The following is a 14,764-nucleotide window of genomic DNA, read 5'->3' as shown; positions in this document are numbered from 1 at the left end:
GCCACGCTCTCGACTGGCAGGAGTTGATCTGAGGGAGTGGCCACGCTCTCGATTGGCAGGAGTGATCTGCGGGAGTGGCCACGCTCTCGATTGGCAGGAGTTGATCTGAGGGAGTGGCCACGATCTCGACTGGCAGGAGTTGATCTGAGGGAGTGGCCAAGCTCTCGATTGGCAGGAGTGATCTGAGGGAGTGGCCACGCTCTCGATTGGCAGGAGTGATCTGAGGGAGTGGCCACGCTCTCGATTGGCAGGAGTGATCTGAGGGAGTGGCCACACTCTCGATTGGCAGGAGTGATCTGAGGGAGTGGCTACGCTCTCGACTGGCAGGAGTGATCTGAGGGAGTGGCTACGCTCTCGATTGGCAGGAGTTGATCTGAGGGAGTGGCTACGCTCTCGACTGGCAGGAGTTGATCTGAGGGAGTGGCTACGCTCTCGATTGGCAGGAGTTGATCTGAGGGAGTGGCCACGCTCTCGATTGGCAGGAGTGATCTGAGGGAGTGGCTACGCTCTCGATTGGCACGAGTTGATCTGAGGGAGTGGCCACGCTCTCGATTGGCAGGAGTGATCTGAGAGGAGTGGCTACGCTCTCGATTGGCAGGAGTTGATCTGAGGGAGTGGCTACGCTCTCGATTGGCACGAGTTGATCTGAGGGAGTGGCCACGCTCTCGATTGGCAGGAGTGATCTGAGAGGAGTGGCTACGCTCTCGATTGGCAGGAGTGATCTGAGGGAGTGGCCACGCTCTCGACTGGCAGGAGTTGATCTGAGGGAGTGGCCACGCTCTCGATTGGCAGGAGTGATCTGAGAGGAGTGGCCACGCTCTCGATTGGCACGAGTTGATCTGAGGGAGTGGCCACGCTCTCGACTGGCAGGAGTGATCTGAGGGAGTGGCCACGCTCTCGACTGGCAGGAGTTGATCTGAGAGGAGTGGCTACGCTCTCGATTGGCACGAGTTGATCTGAGGGAGTGGCTACGCTCTCGATTGGCAGGAGTTGATCTGAGGGAGTGGCTACGCTCTCGATTGGCAGGAGTTGATCTGAGGGAGTGGCCACGCTCTCGATTGGCAGGAGTTGATCTGAGGGAGTGGCTACGCTCTCGACTGGCAGGAGTGATCTGAGGGAGTGGCCACGCTCTCGATTGGCAGGAGTGATCTGAGGGAGTGGCCACGCTCTCGATTGGCAGGAGTGATCTGAGGGAGTGGCCACGCTCTCGATTGGCAGGAGTGATCTGAGGGAGTGGCTACGCTCTCGACTGGCAGGAGTTGATCTGAGGGAGTGGCCACGCTCTCGATTGGCAGGAGTTGATCTGAGGGAGTGGCCACGCTCTCGATTGGCAGGAGTGATCTGAGGGAGTGGCCACGCTCTCGATTGGCAGGAGTTGATCTCAGGGAGTGGCCACGCTCTCGACTGGCAGGAGTTGATCTGAGGGAGTGGCCACGCTCTCGATTGGCAGGAGTGATCTGAGGGAGTGGCTACGCTCTCGACTGGCAGGAGTTGATCTGAGGGAGTGGCCACGCTCTCGACTGGCAGGAGTGATCTGAGGGAGTGGCCACGCTCTCGATTGGCAGGAGTTGATCTGAGGGAGTGGCTACGCTCTCGACTGGCAGGAGTTGATCTGAGGGAGTGGCCACGCCATCGATTGGCAGGAGTGATCTGAGGGAGTGGCCACGCTCTCGATTGGCAGGAGTTGATCTGAGGGAGTGGCTACGCTCTCGATTGGCAGGAGTTGATCTGAGGGAGTGGCCACGCTCTCGATTGGCAGGAGTTGATCTGAGGGAGTGGCCACGCTCTCGACTGGTAGGAGTTGATCTGAGGGAGTGGCCACGCTCTCGACTGGCAGAAGTTGATCTGAGGGAGTGGCCACGCTCTCGATTGGCACGAGTTGATCTGAGGGAGTGGCTACGCTCTCGACTGGCAGGAGTGATCTGAGGGAGTGGCCACGCTCTCGACTGGCAGGAGTTGATCTGAGGGAGTGGCCACGCTCTCGATTGGCACGAGTTGATCTGAGGGAGTGGCTACGCTCTCGACTGGCAGGAGTTGATCTGAGGGAGTGGCCACGCTCTCGACTGGCAGGAGTGATCTGAGGGAGTGGCCACGCTCTCGATTGGCAGGAGTTGATCTGAGGGAGTGGCCACGCTCTCGATTGGCAGGAGTTGATCTGAGGGAGTGGCTACGCTCTCGATTGGCAGGAGTGATCTGAGGGAGTGGCTACGCTCTCGACTGGCAGGAGTTGATCTGAGGGAGTGGCCACGCTCTCGATTGGCAGGAGTGATCTGAGGGAGTGGCCACGCTCTCGATTGGCAGGAGTTGATCTGAGGGAGTGGCTACGCTCTCGATTGGCAGGAGTTGATCTGAGGGAGTGGCCACGCTCTCGATTGGCAGGAGTGATCTGAGGGAGTGGCCACGCTCTCGATTGGCAGGAGTGATCTGAGGGAGTGGCCACGCTCTCGATTGGCAGGAGTGATCTGAGGGAGTGGCCACGCTCTCGACTGGCAGGAGTTGATCTGAGGGAGTGGCCATGCTCTCGATTGGCAGGAGTGATCTGAGGGAGTGGCCACGCTCTCGACTGGCAGGAGTTGATCTGAGGGAGTGGCCACGCTCTCGATTGGCAGGAGTGATCTGAGGGAGTGGCCACGCTCTCGATTGGCAGGAGTGATCTGAGGGAGTGGCTACGCTCTCGACTGGCAGGAGTTGATCTGAGGGAGTGGCCACGCTCTCGATTGGCAGGAGTTGATCTGAGGGAGTGGCCACGCTCTCGATTGGCAGGAGTGATCTGAGAGGAGTGGCCACGCTCTCGATTGGCAGGAGTTGATCTGAGGGAGTGGCTACGCTCTCGACTGGCAGGAGTTGATCTGAGGGAGTGGCCACGCTCTCGATTGGCAGGAGTGATCTGAGGGAGTGGCTACGCTCTCGACTGGCAGGAGTTGATCTGAGGGAGTGGCCACGCTCTCGATTGGCAGGAGTTGATCTGAGGGAGTGGCCACGCTCTCGATTGGCAGGAGTGATCTGAGAGGAGTGGCCACGCTCTCGATTGGCAGGAGTGATCTGAGGGAGTGGCTACGCTCTCGATTGGCAGGAGTGATCTGAGAGGAGTGGCCACGCTCTCGATTGGCTGGAGTGATCTGAGGGAGTGGCCACGCTCTCGATTGGCAGGAGTGATCTGAGAGGAGTGGCTACGCTCTCGATTGGCAGGAGTTGATCTGAGGGAGTGGCTACGCTCTCGATTGGCAGGAGTTGATCTGAGGGAGTGGCTACGCTCTCGATTGGCAGGAGTGATCTGAGGGAGTGGCTACGCTCTCGATTGGCAGGAGTTGATCTGAGGGAGTGGCCACGCTCTCGATTGGCAGGAGTTGATCTGAGGGAGTGGCTACGCTCTCGATTGGCAGGAGTGATCTGAGAGGAGTGGCTACGCTCTCGATTGGCAGCAGTTGATCTGAGGGAGTGGCTACGCTCTCGATTGGCAGGAGTTGATCTGAGGGAGTGGCCACGCTCACGATTGGCAGGAGTTATCTGAGGGAGTGGCCACGCTCTCGACTGGCAGGAGTTGATCTGAGGGAGTGGCCACGATCTCGACTGGCAGGAGTTGCTCTGAGGGAGTGGCCACGCTCTCGATTGGCAGGAGTTGATCTGAGGGAGTGGCCACGATCTCGACTGGCAGGAGTTGATCTGAGGGAGTGGCCACGCTCTCGACTGGCAGGAGTTGATCTGAGGGAGTGGCCACGATCTCGACTGGCAGGAGTTGATCTGAGGGAGTGGCCACGCTCTCGATTGGCAGGAGTGATCTGAGGGAGTGGCCACGCTCTCGATTGGCAGGAGTGATCTGAGGGAGTGGCCACGCTCTCGACTGGCAGGAGTTGATCTGAGGGAGTGGCCACGCTCTCGATTGGCAGGAGTGATCTGCGGGAGTGGCCACGCTCTCGATTGGCAGGAGTTGATCTGAGGGAGTGGCCACGATCTCGACTGGCAGGAGTTGATCTGAGGGAGTGGCCACGCTCTCGATTGGCAGGAGTGATCTGAGGGAGTGGCCACGCTCTCGACTGGCAGGAGTGATCTGAGGGAGTGGCTACGCTCTCGATTGGCAGGAGTTGATCAGAGGGAGTGGCTACGCTCTCGACTGGCAGGAGTTGATCTGAGGGAGTGGCTACGCTCTCGATTGGCAGGAGTTGATCTGAGGGAGTGGCCACGCTCTCGATTGGCAGGAGTGATCTGAGGGAGTGGCTACGCTCTCGATTGGCACGAGTTGATCTGAGGGAGTGGCCACGCTCTCGATTGGCAGGAGTGATCTGAGAGGAGTGGCTACGCTCTCGATTGGCAGGAGTTGATCTGAGGGAGTGGCTACGCTCTCGATTGGCACGAGTTGATCTGAGGGAGTGGCCACGCTCTCGATTGGCAGGAGTGATCTGAGAGGAGTGGCTACGCTCTCGATTGGCAGGAGTGATCTGAGGGAGTGGCCACGCTCTCGACTGGCAGGAGTTGATCTGAGGGAGTGGCCACGCTCTCGATTGGCAGGAGTGATCTGAGAGGAGTGGCCACGCTCTCGATTGGCACGAGTTGATCTGAGGGAGTGGCCACGCTCTCGACTGGCAGGAGTGATCTGAGGGAGTGGCCACGCTCTCGACTGGCAGGAGTTGATCTGAGAGGAGTGGCTACGCTCTCGATTGGCACGAGTTGATCTGAGGGAGTGGCTACGCTCTCGATTGGCAGGAGTTGATCTGAGGGAGTGGCTACGCTCTCGATTGGCAGGAGTTGATCTGAGGGAGTGGCCACGCTCTCGATTGGCAGGAGTTGATCTGAGGGAGTGGCTACGCTCTCGACTGGCAGGAGTGATCTGAGGGAGTGGCCACGCTCTCGATTGGCAGGAGTGATCTGAGGGAGTGGCCACGCTCTCGATTGGCAGGAGTGATCTGAGGGAGTGGCCACGCTCTCGATTGGCAGGAGTGATCTGAGGGAGTGGCTACGCTCTCGACTGGCAGGAGTTGATCTGAGGGAGTGGCCACGCTCTCGATTGGCAGGAGTTGATCTGAGGGAGTGGCCACGCTCTCGATTGGCAGGAGTGATCTGAGGGAGTGGCCACGCTCTCGATTGGCAGGAGTTGATCTCAGGGAGTTGCCACGCTCTCGATTGGCAGGAGTTGATCTGAGGGAGTGGCTACGCTCTCGACTGGCAGGAGTTGATCTGAGGGAGTGGCCACGCTCTCGATTGGCAGGAGTTGATCTGAGGGAGTGGCCACGCTCTCGATTGGCAGGAGTTGATCTGAGGGAGTGGCCACGCTCTCGATTGGCAGGAGTTGATCTGAGGCAGTGGCCACGCTCTCGACTGGCAGGAGTGATCTGAGAGGAGTGGCCACGCTCTCGATTGGCAGGAGTTGATCTGAGGGAGTGGCCACGCTCTCGATTGGCAGGAGTTGATCTGAGGGAGTGGCCACGCTCTCGATTGGCAGGAGTTGATCTGAGGGAGTGGCTACGCTCTCGATTGGCAGGAGTTGATCTGAGGGAGTGGCTCCGCTCTCGATTGGCAGGAGTTGATCTGAGGGAGTGGCCACGCTCTCGATTGGCAGGAGTGATCTGAGGGAGTGGCCACGCTCTCGATTGGCAGGAGTGATCTGAGGGAGTGGCTACGCTCTCGACTGGCAGGAGTTGATCTGAGGGAGTGGCCACGCTTTCGATTGGCAGGAGTTGATCTGAGGGAGTGGCCACGCTCTCGATTGGCAGGAGTGATCTGAGGGAGTGGCTACGCTCTCGATTGGCAGGAGTGATCTGAGGGAGTGGCCACGCTCTCGATTGGCAGGAGTTGATCTGAGGGAGTGGCTACGCTCTCGACTGGCAGGAGTGATCTGAGGGAGTGGCCACGCTCTCGACTGGCAGGAGTTGATCTGAGGGAGTGGCTACGCTCTCGATTGGCAGGAGTGATCTGAGGGAGTGGCCACGCTCTCGATTGCCAGGAGTGATCTGAGGGAGTGGCCACGCTCTCGACTGGCAGGAGTGATCTGAGGGAGTGGCCACGCTCTCGATTGGCAGGAGTGATCTGAGGGAGTGGCCACGCTCTCGATTGGCAGGAGTGATCTGAGGGAGTGGCCACGCTCTCGATTGGCAGGAGTGATCTGAGGGAGTGGCCACGCTCTCGATTGGCAGGAGTGATCTGAGAGGAGTGGCTACGCTCTCGACTGGCAGGAGTTGATCTGAGGGAGTGGCCACGCTCTCGATTGGCAGGAGTGATCTGAGGGAGTGGCTACGCTCTCGACTGGCAGGAGTTGATCTGAGGGAGTGGCCACGCTCTCGATTGGCAGGAGTGCTCTGAGGGAGTGGCCACGCTCTCGACTGGCAGGAGTGTTCTGAGGGAGTGGCCACGCTCTCGATTGGCAGGAGTTGATCTGAGGGAGTGGCTACGCTCTCGACTGGCAGGAGTTGATCTGAGGGAGTGGCCACGCTCTCGACTGGTAGGAGTGATCTGAGGCAGTGGCCACGCTCTCGATTGGCAGGAGTGATCTGAGGGAGTGGCCACGCTCTCGATTGGCAGGAGTTGATCTGAGGGAGTGGCCACGCTCTCGATTGGCAGGAGTGATCTGAGGGAGTGGCCACGCTCTCGATTGGCAGGAGTTGATCTGAGGGAGTGGCCACGCTCTCGATTGGCAGGAGTTGATCTGAGGGAGTGGCCACGCTCTCGATTGGCAGGAGTGATCTGAGGGAGTGGCCACGCTCTTGACTGGCAGGAGTGATCTGAGGGAGTGGCCACGCTCTCTATTGGCAGGAGTTGATCTGAGGGAGTGGCCACGCTCTCGATTGGCAGGAGTGATCTGAGGGAGTGGCCACGCTCTCGATTGGCAGGAGTTGATCTGAGGGAATGGCCACGCTCTCGACTGGCAGGAGTGATCTGAGGGAGTGGCCACACTCTCGATTGGCAGGAGTTGATCTGAGGGAGTGGCTCCGCTCTCGATTGGCAGGAGTTGATCTGAGGGAGTGGCTACGCTCTCGATTGGCAGGAGTGATCTGAGGGAGTGGCCACGCTCTCGATTGGCAGGAGTTGATCTGAGGGAGTGGCCACGCTCTCGACTGGCAGGAGTTGATCTGAGGGAGTGGCTACGCTCTCGATTGGCAGGAGTGATCTGAGGGAGTGGCTCCGCTCTCGATTGGCAGGAGTGATCTGAGGGAGTGGCCACGCTCTCGACTGGCAGGAGTTGATCTGAGGGAGTGGCCACGCTCTCGACTGGCAGGAGTTGATCTGAGGGAGTGGCCACGCTCTCGACTGGCAGGAGTTGATCTGAGGGAGTGGCTACGCTCTCGACTGGCAGGAGTTGATCTGAGGGAGTGGCTACGCTCTCGACTGGCAGGAGTTGATCTGAGGGAGTGGCCACGCTCTCGATTGGCAGGAGTTTATCTGAGGGAGTGGCTACGCTCTCGACTGGCAGGAGTTGATCTGAGGGAGTGGCCACGCTCTCGATTGGCAGGAGTGATCTGAGGGAGTGGCCATGCTCTCGATTGGCAGGAGTTGATCTGAGGGAGTGGCCACGCTCTCGATTGGCAGGAGTTGATCTGAGGGAGTGGCCACGCTCTCGATTGGCAGGAGTTGATCTGAGGGAGTGGCCACGCTCTCGATTGGCAGGAGTTGATCTGAGGGAGTGGCCACGCTCTCGATTGGCAGGAGTTGATCTGAGGGAGTGGCCACGCTCTCGATTGGCAGGAGTGATCTGAGGGAGTGGCCACGCTCTCGATTGGCAGGAGTTGATCTGAGGGAGTGGCTACGCTCTCGATTGGCAGGAGTGATCTGAGGGAGTGGCCACGCTCTCGATTGGCAGGAGTGATCTGAGGGAGTGGCCACGCTCTCGATTGGCAGGAGTGATCTGAGGGAGTGGCCACGCTCTCGACTGGCAGGAGTTGATCTGAGGGAGTGGCCACGCTCTCGATTGACAGGAGTTGATCTGAGGGAGTGGCCACGCTCTCGATTGACAGGAGCTGATCTGATGGAGTGGCCACACTCTCGATTGGCAGGAGTTGATCTGAGGGAGTGGCTACGCTCTCGACTGGCAGGAGTTGATCTGAGGGAGTGGCTACGCTCTCGACTGGCAGGAGTGATCTGAGGGAGTGGCCACGCTCTCGACTGGCAGGAGTTGATCTGAGGGAGTGGCCACGCTCTCGATTGACAGGAGCTGATCTGAGGGAGTGGCTACGCTCTCGACTGGCAGGAGTTGATCTGAGGGAGTGGCCACGCTCTCGATTGACAGGAGTGATCTGAGGAAGTGGCCACGCTCTCGATTGGCAGGAGTGATCTGAGGGAGTGGCCACGCTCTCGACTGGCAGGAGTTGATCTGAGGGAGTGGCTACGCTCTCGACTGGCAGGAGTGATCTGAGGGAGTGGCCACGTCTCGACTGGCAGGAGTTGATCTGAGGGAGTGGCCACGCTCTCGATTGACAGGAGCTGATCTGAGGGAGTGGCTACGCTCTCGATTGGCAGGAGTGATCTGTGGGAGTGGCCACGCTCTCGACTGGCAGGAGTTGATCTGAGGGAGTGGCCACGCTCTCGATTGGCAGGAGTTGATCTGAGGGAGTGGCTACGCTCTCGACTGGCAGGAGTTGATCTGAGGGAGTGGCCACGCTCTCGACTGGCAGGAGTTGATCTGAGGGAGTGGCTACGCTCTCGACTGGCAGGAGTGATCTGAGGGAGTGGCCACGCTCTCGATTGGCAGGAGTTGATCTGAGGGAGTGGCTACGCTCTCGACTGGCAGGAGTTGATCTGAGGGAGTGGCCACGCTTTCGACTGGAAGGAGTTGATCTGAGGGAGTGGCCACGCTCTCGATTGGCAGGAGTAATCTGAGAGGAGTGGCCACGCTCTCGATTGGCAGGAGTTGATCTGAGGGAGTGGCCACGCTCTCGATTGGCAGGAGTGATCTGAGGGAGTGGCCACGCTCTCGACTGGCAGGAGTGATCTGAGGGAGTGGCCACGCTCTCGATTGGCAGGAGTTGATCTGAGGGAGTGGCCACGCTCTCGATTGGCAGGAGTGATCTGAGGGAGTGGCCACGCTCTCGATTGGCAGGAGTTGATCTGAGGGAGTGGCTACGCTCTCGATTGGCAGGAGTGATCTGAGGGAGTGGCTACGCTCTCGATTGGCAGGAGTTGATCTGAGGGAGTGGCTACGCTCTCGATTGGCAGGAGTTGATCTGAGGGAGTGGCTACGCTCTCGACTGGCAGGAGTTGATCTGAGGGAGTGGCCACGCTCTCGACTGGCAGGAGTGATCTGAGGGAGTGGCCACGCTCTCGATTGGCAGGAGTGATCTGAGGGAGTGGCTACGCTCTCGATTGGCAGGGGTTGATCTGAGGGAGTGGCCACGCTCTCGATTGGCAGGAGTTGATCTGAGGGAGTGGCCATGCTCTCGATTGGCAGGAGTGATCTGAGGGAGTGGCCACGCTCTCGATTGGCAGGAGTGATCTGAGGGAGTGGCCACGCTCTCGATTGGCAGGAGTTGATCTGAGGGAGTGGCCACGCTCTCGATTGGCAGGAGTGATCTGAGGGAGTGGCCACGCTCTCGACTGGCAGGAGTTGATCTGAGGGAGTGGCTACGCTCTCGATTGGCAGGAGTTGATCTGAGGGAGTGGCCACGCTCTCGATTGGCAGGAGTTGATCTGAGGGAGTGGCCACGCTCTCGATTGGCAGGAGTTGATCTGAGGGAGTGGCCACGCTCTCGATTGGCAGGAGTTGATCTGAGGGAGTGGCTACGCTCTCGATTGGCAGGAGTGATCTGAGGGAGTGGCTACGCTCTCGACTGGCAGGAGTTGATCTGAAGGCGTGGCCACGCTCTCGACTGGCAGGAGTGATCTGAGGGAGTGGCCACGCTCTCGATTGGCAGGAGTGATCTGAGGGAGTGGCTACGCTCTCGATTGGCAGGAGTTGATCTGAGGGAGTGGCCACGCTCTCGATTGACAGGAGTGATCTGAGGGAGTGGCCACGCTCTCGATTGGCAGGAGTTGATCTGAGGGAGTGGCTACGCTCTCGATTGGCAGGAGTTGATCTGAGGGAGTGGCCACGCTCTCGATTGACAGGAGTTGATCTGAGGGAGTGGCCACCTCTCGATTGGCAGGAGTGATCTGAGGGAGTGGCCACGCTCTCGACTGGCAGGTGTGATCTGAGGGAGTGGCTACGCTCTCGACTGGCAGGAGTGATCTGAGGGAGTGGCCACGCTCTCGATTGGCAGGACTGATCTGAGGGAGTGGCCACGCTCTCGATTGGCAGGAGTGATCTGAGGGAGTGGCCACGCTCTCGACTGGCAGGAGTGATCTGAGGCAGTGGCTACGCTCTCGATTGGCAGGAGTTGATCTGAGGGAGTGGCCACGCTCTCGACTGGCAGGAGTTGATCTGAGGGAGTGGCCACGCTCTCGATTGGCAGGAGTTGATCTGAGGGAGTGGCCACGCTCTCGATTGACAGGAGTTGATCTGAGGGAGTGGCCACGCTCTCGATTGGCATGAGTTGATCTGAGGGAGTGGCCACGCTCTCGACTGGCAGGAGTGATCTGAGGGAGTGGCCACGCTCTCGATTGGCAGTAGTGATCTGAGGGAGTGGCCACGATCTCGATTGGCAGGAGTTGATCTGAGGGAGTGGCTACGCTCTCGACTGGCAGGAGTGATCTGAGGGAGTGGCCACGCTCTCGATTGGCAGGAGTGATCTGAGGGAGTGGCCACGCTCTCGATTGGCAGGAGTGATCTGAGGGAGTGGCCACGCTCTCGATTGGCAGGAGTTGATCTGAGGGAGTGGCCACGCTCTCGATTGGCAGGAGTGATCTGAGGGAGTGGCCACGCTCTCGATTGGCAGGAGTGATCTGAGGGAGTGGCCACGCTCTCGACTGGCAGGAGTTGATCTGAGGGAGTGGCCACGCTCTCGACTGGCAGGAGTGATCTGAGGGAGTGGCCACGCTCTCGATTGGCAGGAGTTGATCTGTGGGAGTGGCCACGCTCTCGATTGGCAGGAGTGATCTGAGGGAGTGGCCACGCTCTCGATTGGCAGGAGTGATCTGAGGGAGTGGCCACGCTCTCGACTGGCAGGAGTTGATCTGAGGGAGTGGCTACGCTCTCGACTGGCAGGAGTTGATCTGAGGGAGTGGCTACGCTCTCGATTGGCAGGAGTTGATCTGAGGGAGTGGCCTCGCTCTCGATTGGCAGGAGTTGATCTGAGGGAGTGGCCACGCTCTCGACTGGCAGGAGTGATCTGAGGGAGTGGCCACGCTCTCGATTGGCACGAGTTGATCTGAGGGAGTGGTTACGCTCTCGATTGGCAGGAGTTGATCTGAGGGAGTGGCCACGCTCTCGATTGGCAGGAGTTGATCTGAGGGAGTGGCCACGCTCTCGATTGGCAGGAGTGATCTGAGGGAGTGGCCACGCTCTCGATTGGCAGGAGTTGATCTGAGGGAGTGGCCACGCTCTCGATTGGCAGGAGTTGATCTCAGGGAGTGGCCACGCTCTCGATTGGCAGGAGTTGATCTGAGGGAGTGGCCACGCTCTCGATTGGCAGGAGTTGATCTGAGGGAGTGGCCACGCTCTCGATTGGCAGGAGTTGATCTGAGGGAGTGGCTACGCTCTCGACTGGCAGGAGTGATCTGAGGGAGTGGCCACGCTCTCGATTGGCAGGAGTGATCTGAGGGAGTGGCCACGCTCTCGATTGGCAGGAGTGATCTGAGGGAGTGGCTACGCTCTCGACTGGCAGGAGTTGATCTGAGGGAGTGGCCACGCTGTCGATTGGCAGGAGTGATCTGAGGGAGTGGCCACGCTCTCGATTGGCAGGAGTTGATCTGAGGGAGTGGCCACGCTCTCGATTGGCAGGAGTTGATCTGAGGCAGTGGCCACGCTCTCGACTGGCAGGAGTTGATCTGAGGGAGTGGCTACGCTCTCGATTGGCAGGAGTTGATCTGAGGGAGTGGCTCCGCTCTCGATTGGCAGGAGTTGATCTGAGGGAGTGGCCACGCTCTCGATTGGCAGGAGTTGATCTGAGGGAGTGGCCACGCTCTCGATTGGCAGGAGTGATCTGAGGGAGTGGCCACGCTCTCGATTGGCAGGAGTGATCTGAGGGAGTGGCTACGCTCTCGACTGGCAGGAGTTGATCTGAGGGAGTGGCCACGCTTTCGATTGGCAGGAGTTGATCTGAGGGAGTGGCCACGCTCTCGATTGGCAGGAGTGATCTGAGGGAGTGGCTACACTCTCGATTGGCAGGAGTGATCTGAGGGAGTGGCCACGCTCTCGATTGGCAGGAGTTGATCTGAGGGAGTGGCTACGCTCTCGACTGGCAGGAGTGATCTGAGGGAGTGGCCACGCTCTCGACTGGCAGGAGTTGATCTGAGGGAGTGGCCACGCTCTCGACTGGCAGGAGTGATCTGAGGGAGTGGCCACGCTCTCGATTGGCAGGAGTGATCTGAGGGAGTGGCCACGCTCTCGATTGGCAGGAGTGATCTGAGGGAGTGGCCACGCTCTCGATTGGCAGGAGTGATCTGAGGGAGTGGCCACGCTCTCGATTGGCAGGAGTGATCTGAGAGGAGTGGCTACGCTCTCGACTGGCAGGAGTTGATCTGAGGGAGTGGCCACGCTCTCGATTGGCAGGAGTGATCTGAGGGAGTGGCTACCCTCTCGACTGGCAGGAGTTGATCTGAGGGAGTGGCTACGCTCTCGATTGGCAGGAGTGATGTGAGGGAGTGGCCACGCTCTCGACTGGCAGGAGTGATCTGAGGGAGTGGCCACGCTCTCGATTGGCAGGAGTTGATCTGAGGGAGTGGCTACGCTCTCGATTGGCAGGAGTTGATCTGAGGGAGTGGCCACGCTCTCGATTGGCAGGAGTGATCTGAGGGAGTGGCCACGCTCTCGACTGGCAGGAGTTGATCTGAGGGAGTGGCCACGCTCTCGACTGGCAGGAGTGATCTGAGGCAGTGTCCACGCTCTCGATTGGCAGGAGTGATCTGAGGGAGTGGCCACGCTCTCGATTGGCAGGAGTTGATCTGAGGGAGTGGCCACGCTCTCGATTGGCAGGAGTGATCTGAGGGAGTGGCCACGCTCTCGATTGGCAGGAGTTGATCTGAGGGAGTGGCCACGCTCTCGATTGGCAGGAGTTGATCTGAGGGAGTGGCCACGCTCTCGATTGGCAGGAGTGATCTGAGGGAGTGGCCACGCTCTCGACTGGCAGGAGTGATCTGAGGGAGTGGCCACGCTCTCTATTGGCAGGAGTTGATCTGAGGGAGTGGCCACGCTCTCGATTGGCAGGGGTGATCTGAGGGAGTGGCCACGCTCTCGATTGGCAGGAGTTGATCTGAGGGAATGGCCACGCTCTCGACTGGCAGGAGTGATCTGAGGGAGTGGCCACACTCTCGATTGGCAGGAGTTGATCTGAGGGAGTGGCTCCGCTCTCGATTGGCAGGAGTTGATCTGAGGGAGTGGCTACGCTCTCGATTGGCAGGAGTTGATCTGAGGGAGTGGCTACGCTCTCGATTGGCAGGAGTGATCTGAGGGAGTGGCCACGCTCTCGATTGGCAGGAGTTGATCTGAGGGAGTGGCCACGCTCTCGACTGGCAGGAGTTGATCTGAGGGAGTGGCTACGCTCTCGATTGGCAGGAGTGATCTGAGGGAGTGGCTCCGCTCTCGATTGGCAGGAGTGATCTGAGGGAGTGGCCACGCTCTCGACTGGCAGGAGTTGATCTGAGGGAGTGGCTACGCTCTCGACTGGCAGGAGTTGATCTGAGGGAGTGGCCACGCTCTCGATTGGCAGGAGTGATCTGGGGGAGTGGCCACGCTCTCGACTGGCAGGAGTTGATCTGAGGGAGTGGCCACGCTCTCGACTGGCAGGAGTTGATCTGAGGGAGTGGCTACGCTCTCGACTGGCAGGAGTTGATCTGAGGGAGTGGCTACGCTCTCGATTGGCAGGAGTTGATCTGAGGGAGTGGCTACGCTCTCGACTGGCAGGAGTTGATCTGAGGGAGTGGCCACGCTCTCGATTGGCAGGAGTGATCTGAGGGAGTGGCCATGCTCTCGATTGGCAGGAGTTGATCTGAGGGAGTGGCCACGCTCTCGATTGGCAGGAGTTGATCTGAGGGAGTGGCCACGCTCTCGATTGGCAGGAGTTGACCTGAGGGAGTGGCCACGCTCTCGATTGGCAGGAGTTGATCTGAGGGAGTGGCCACGCTCTCGATTGGCAGGAGTTGATCTGAGGGAGTGGCCACGCTCTCGATTGGCAGGAGTGATCTGAGGGAGTGGCCACGCTCTCGATTGGCAGGAGTTGATCTGAGGGAGTGGCTACGCTCTCGATTGGCAGGAGTGATCTGAGGGCGTGGCCACGCTCTCGATTGGCAGGAGTGATCTGAGGGAGTGGCCACGCTCTCGATTGGCAGGAGTGATCTGAGGGAGTGGCCACGCTCTCGACTGGCAGGAGTTGATCTGAGGGAGTGGCCACGCTCTCGATTGACAGGAGTTGATCTGAGGGAGTGGCCACGCTCTCGATTGACAGGAGCTGATCTGAGGGAGTGGCCACACTCTCGATTGGCAGGAGTTGATCTGAGGGAGTGGCCACGCTCTCGACTGGCAGGAGTTGATCTGAGGGAGTGGCTACGCTCTCGACTGGCAGGAGTGATCTGAGGGAGTGGCTACGCTCTCGACTGGCAGGAGTTGATCTGAGGGAGCGGCCACGCTCTCGACTGGAAGGAGTTGATCTGAGGGAGTGGCCACGCTCTCGATTGGCAGGAGTGATCTGAGGGAGTGGCCACGCTCTCGATTGGCAGGAGTGATCTGAGGCAGTGGCTACGCTCTCGA

The sequence above is a fragment of the Scyliorhinus torazame genome, chromosome 20, assembly GCF_047496885.1.
Source record: "Scyliorhinus torazame isolate Kashiwa2021f chromosome 20, sScyTor2.1, whole genome shotgun sequence".
NCBI classification, from domain to species: Eukaryota; Metazoa; Chordata; class Chondrichthyes; order Carcharhiniformes; family Scyliorhinidae; genus Scyliorhinus; species Scyliorhinus torazame.
This window is presented reverse-complemented; position numbering follows the sequence as displayed.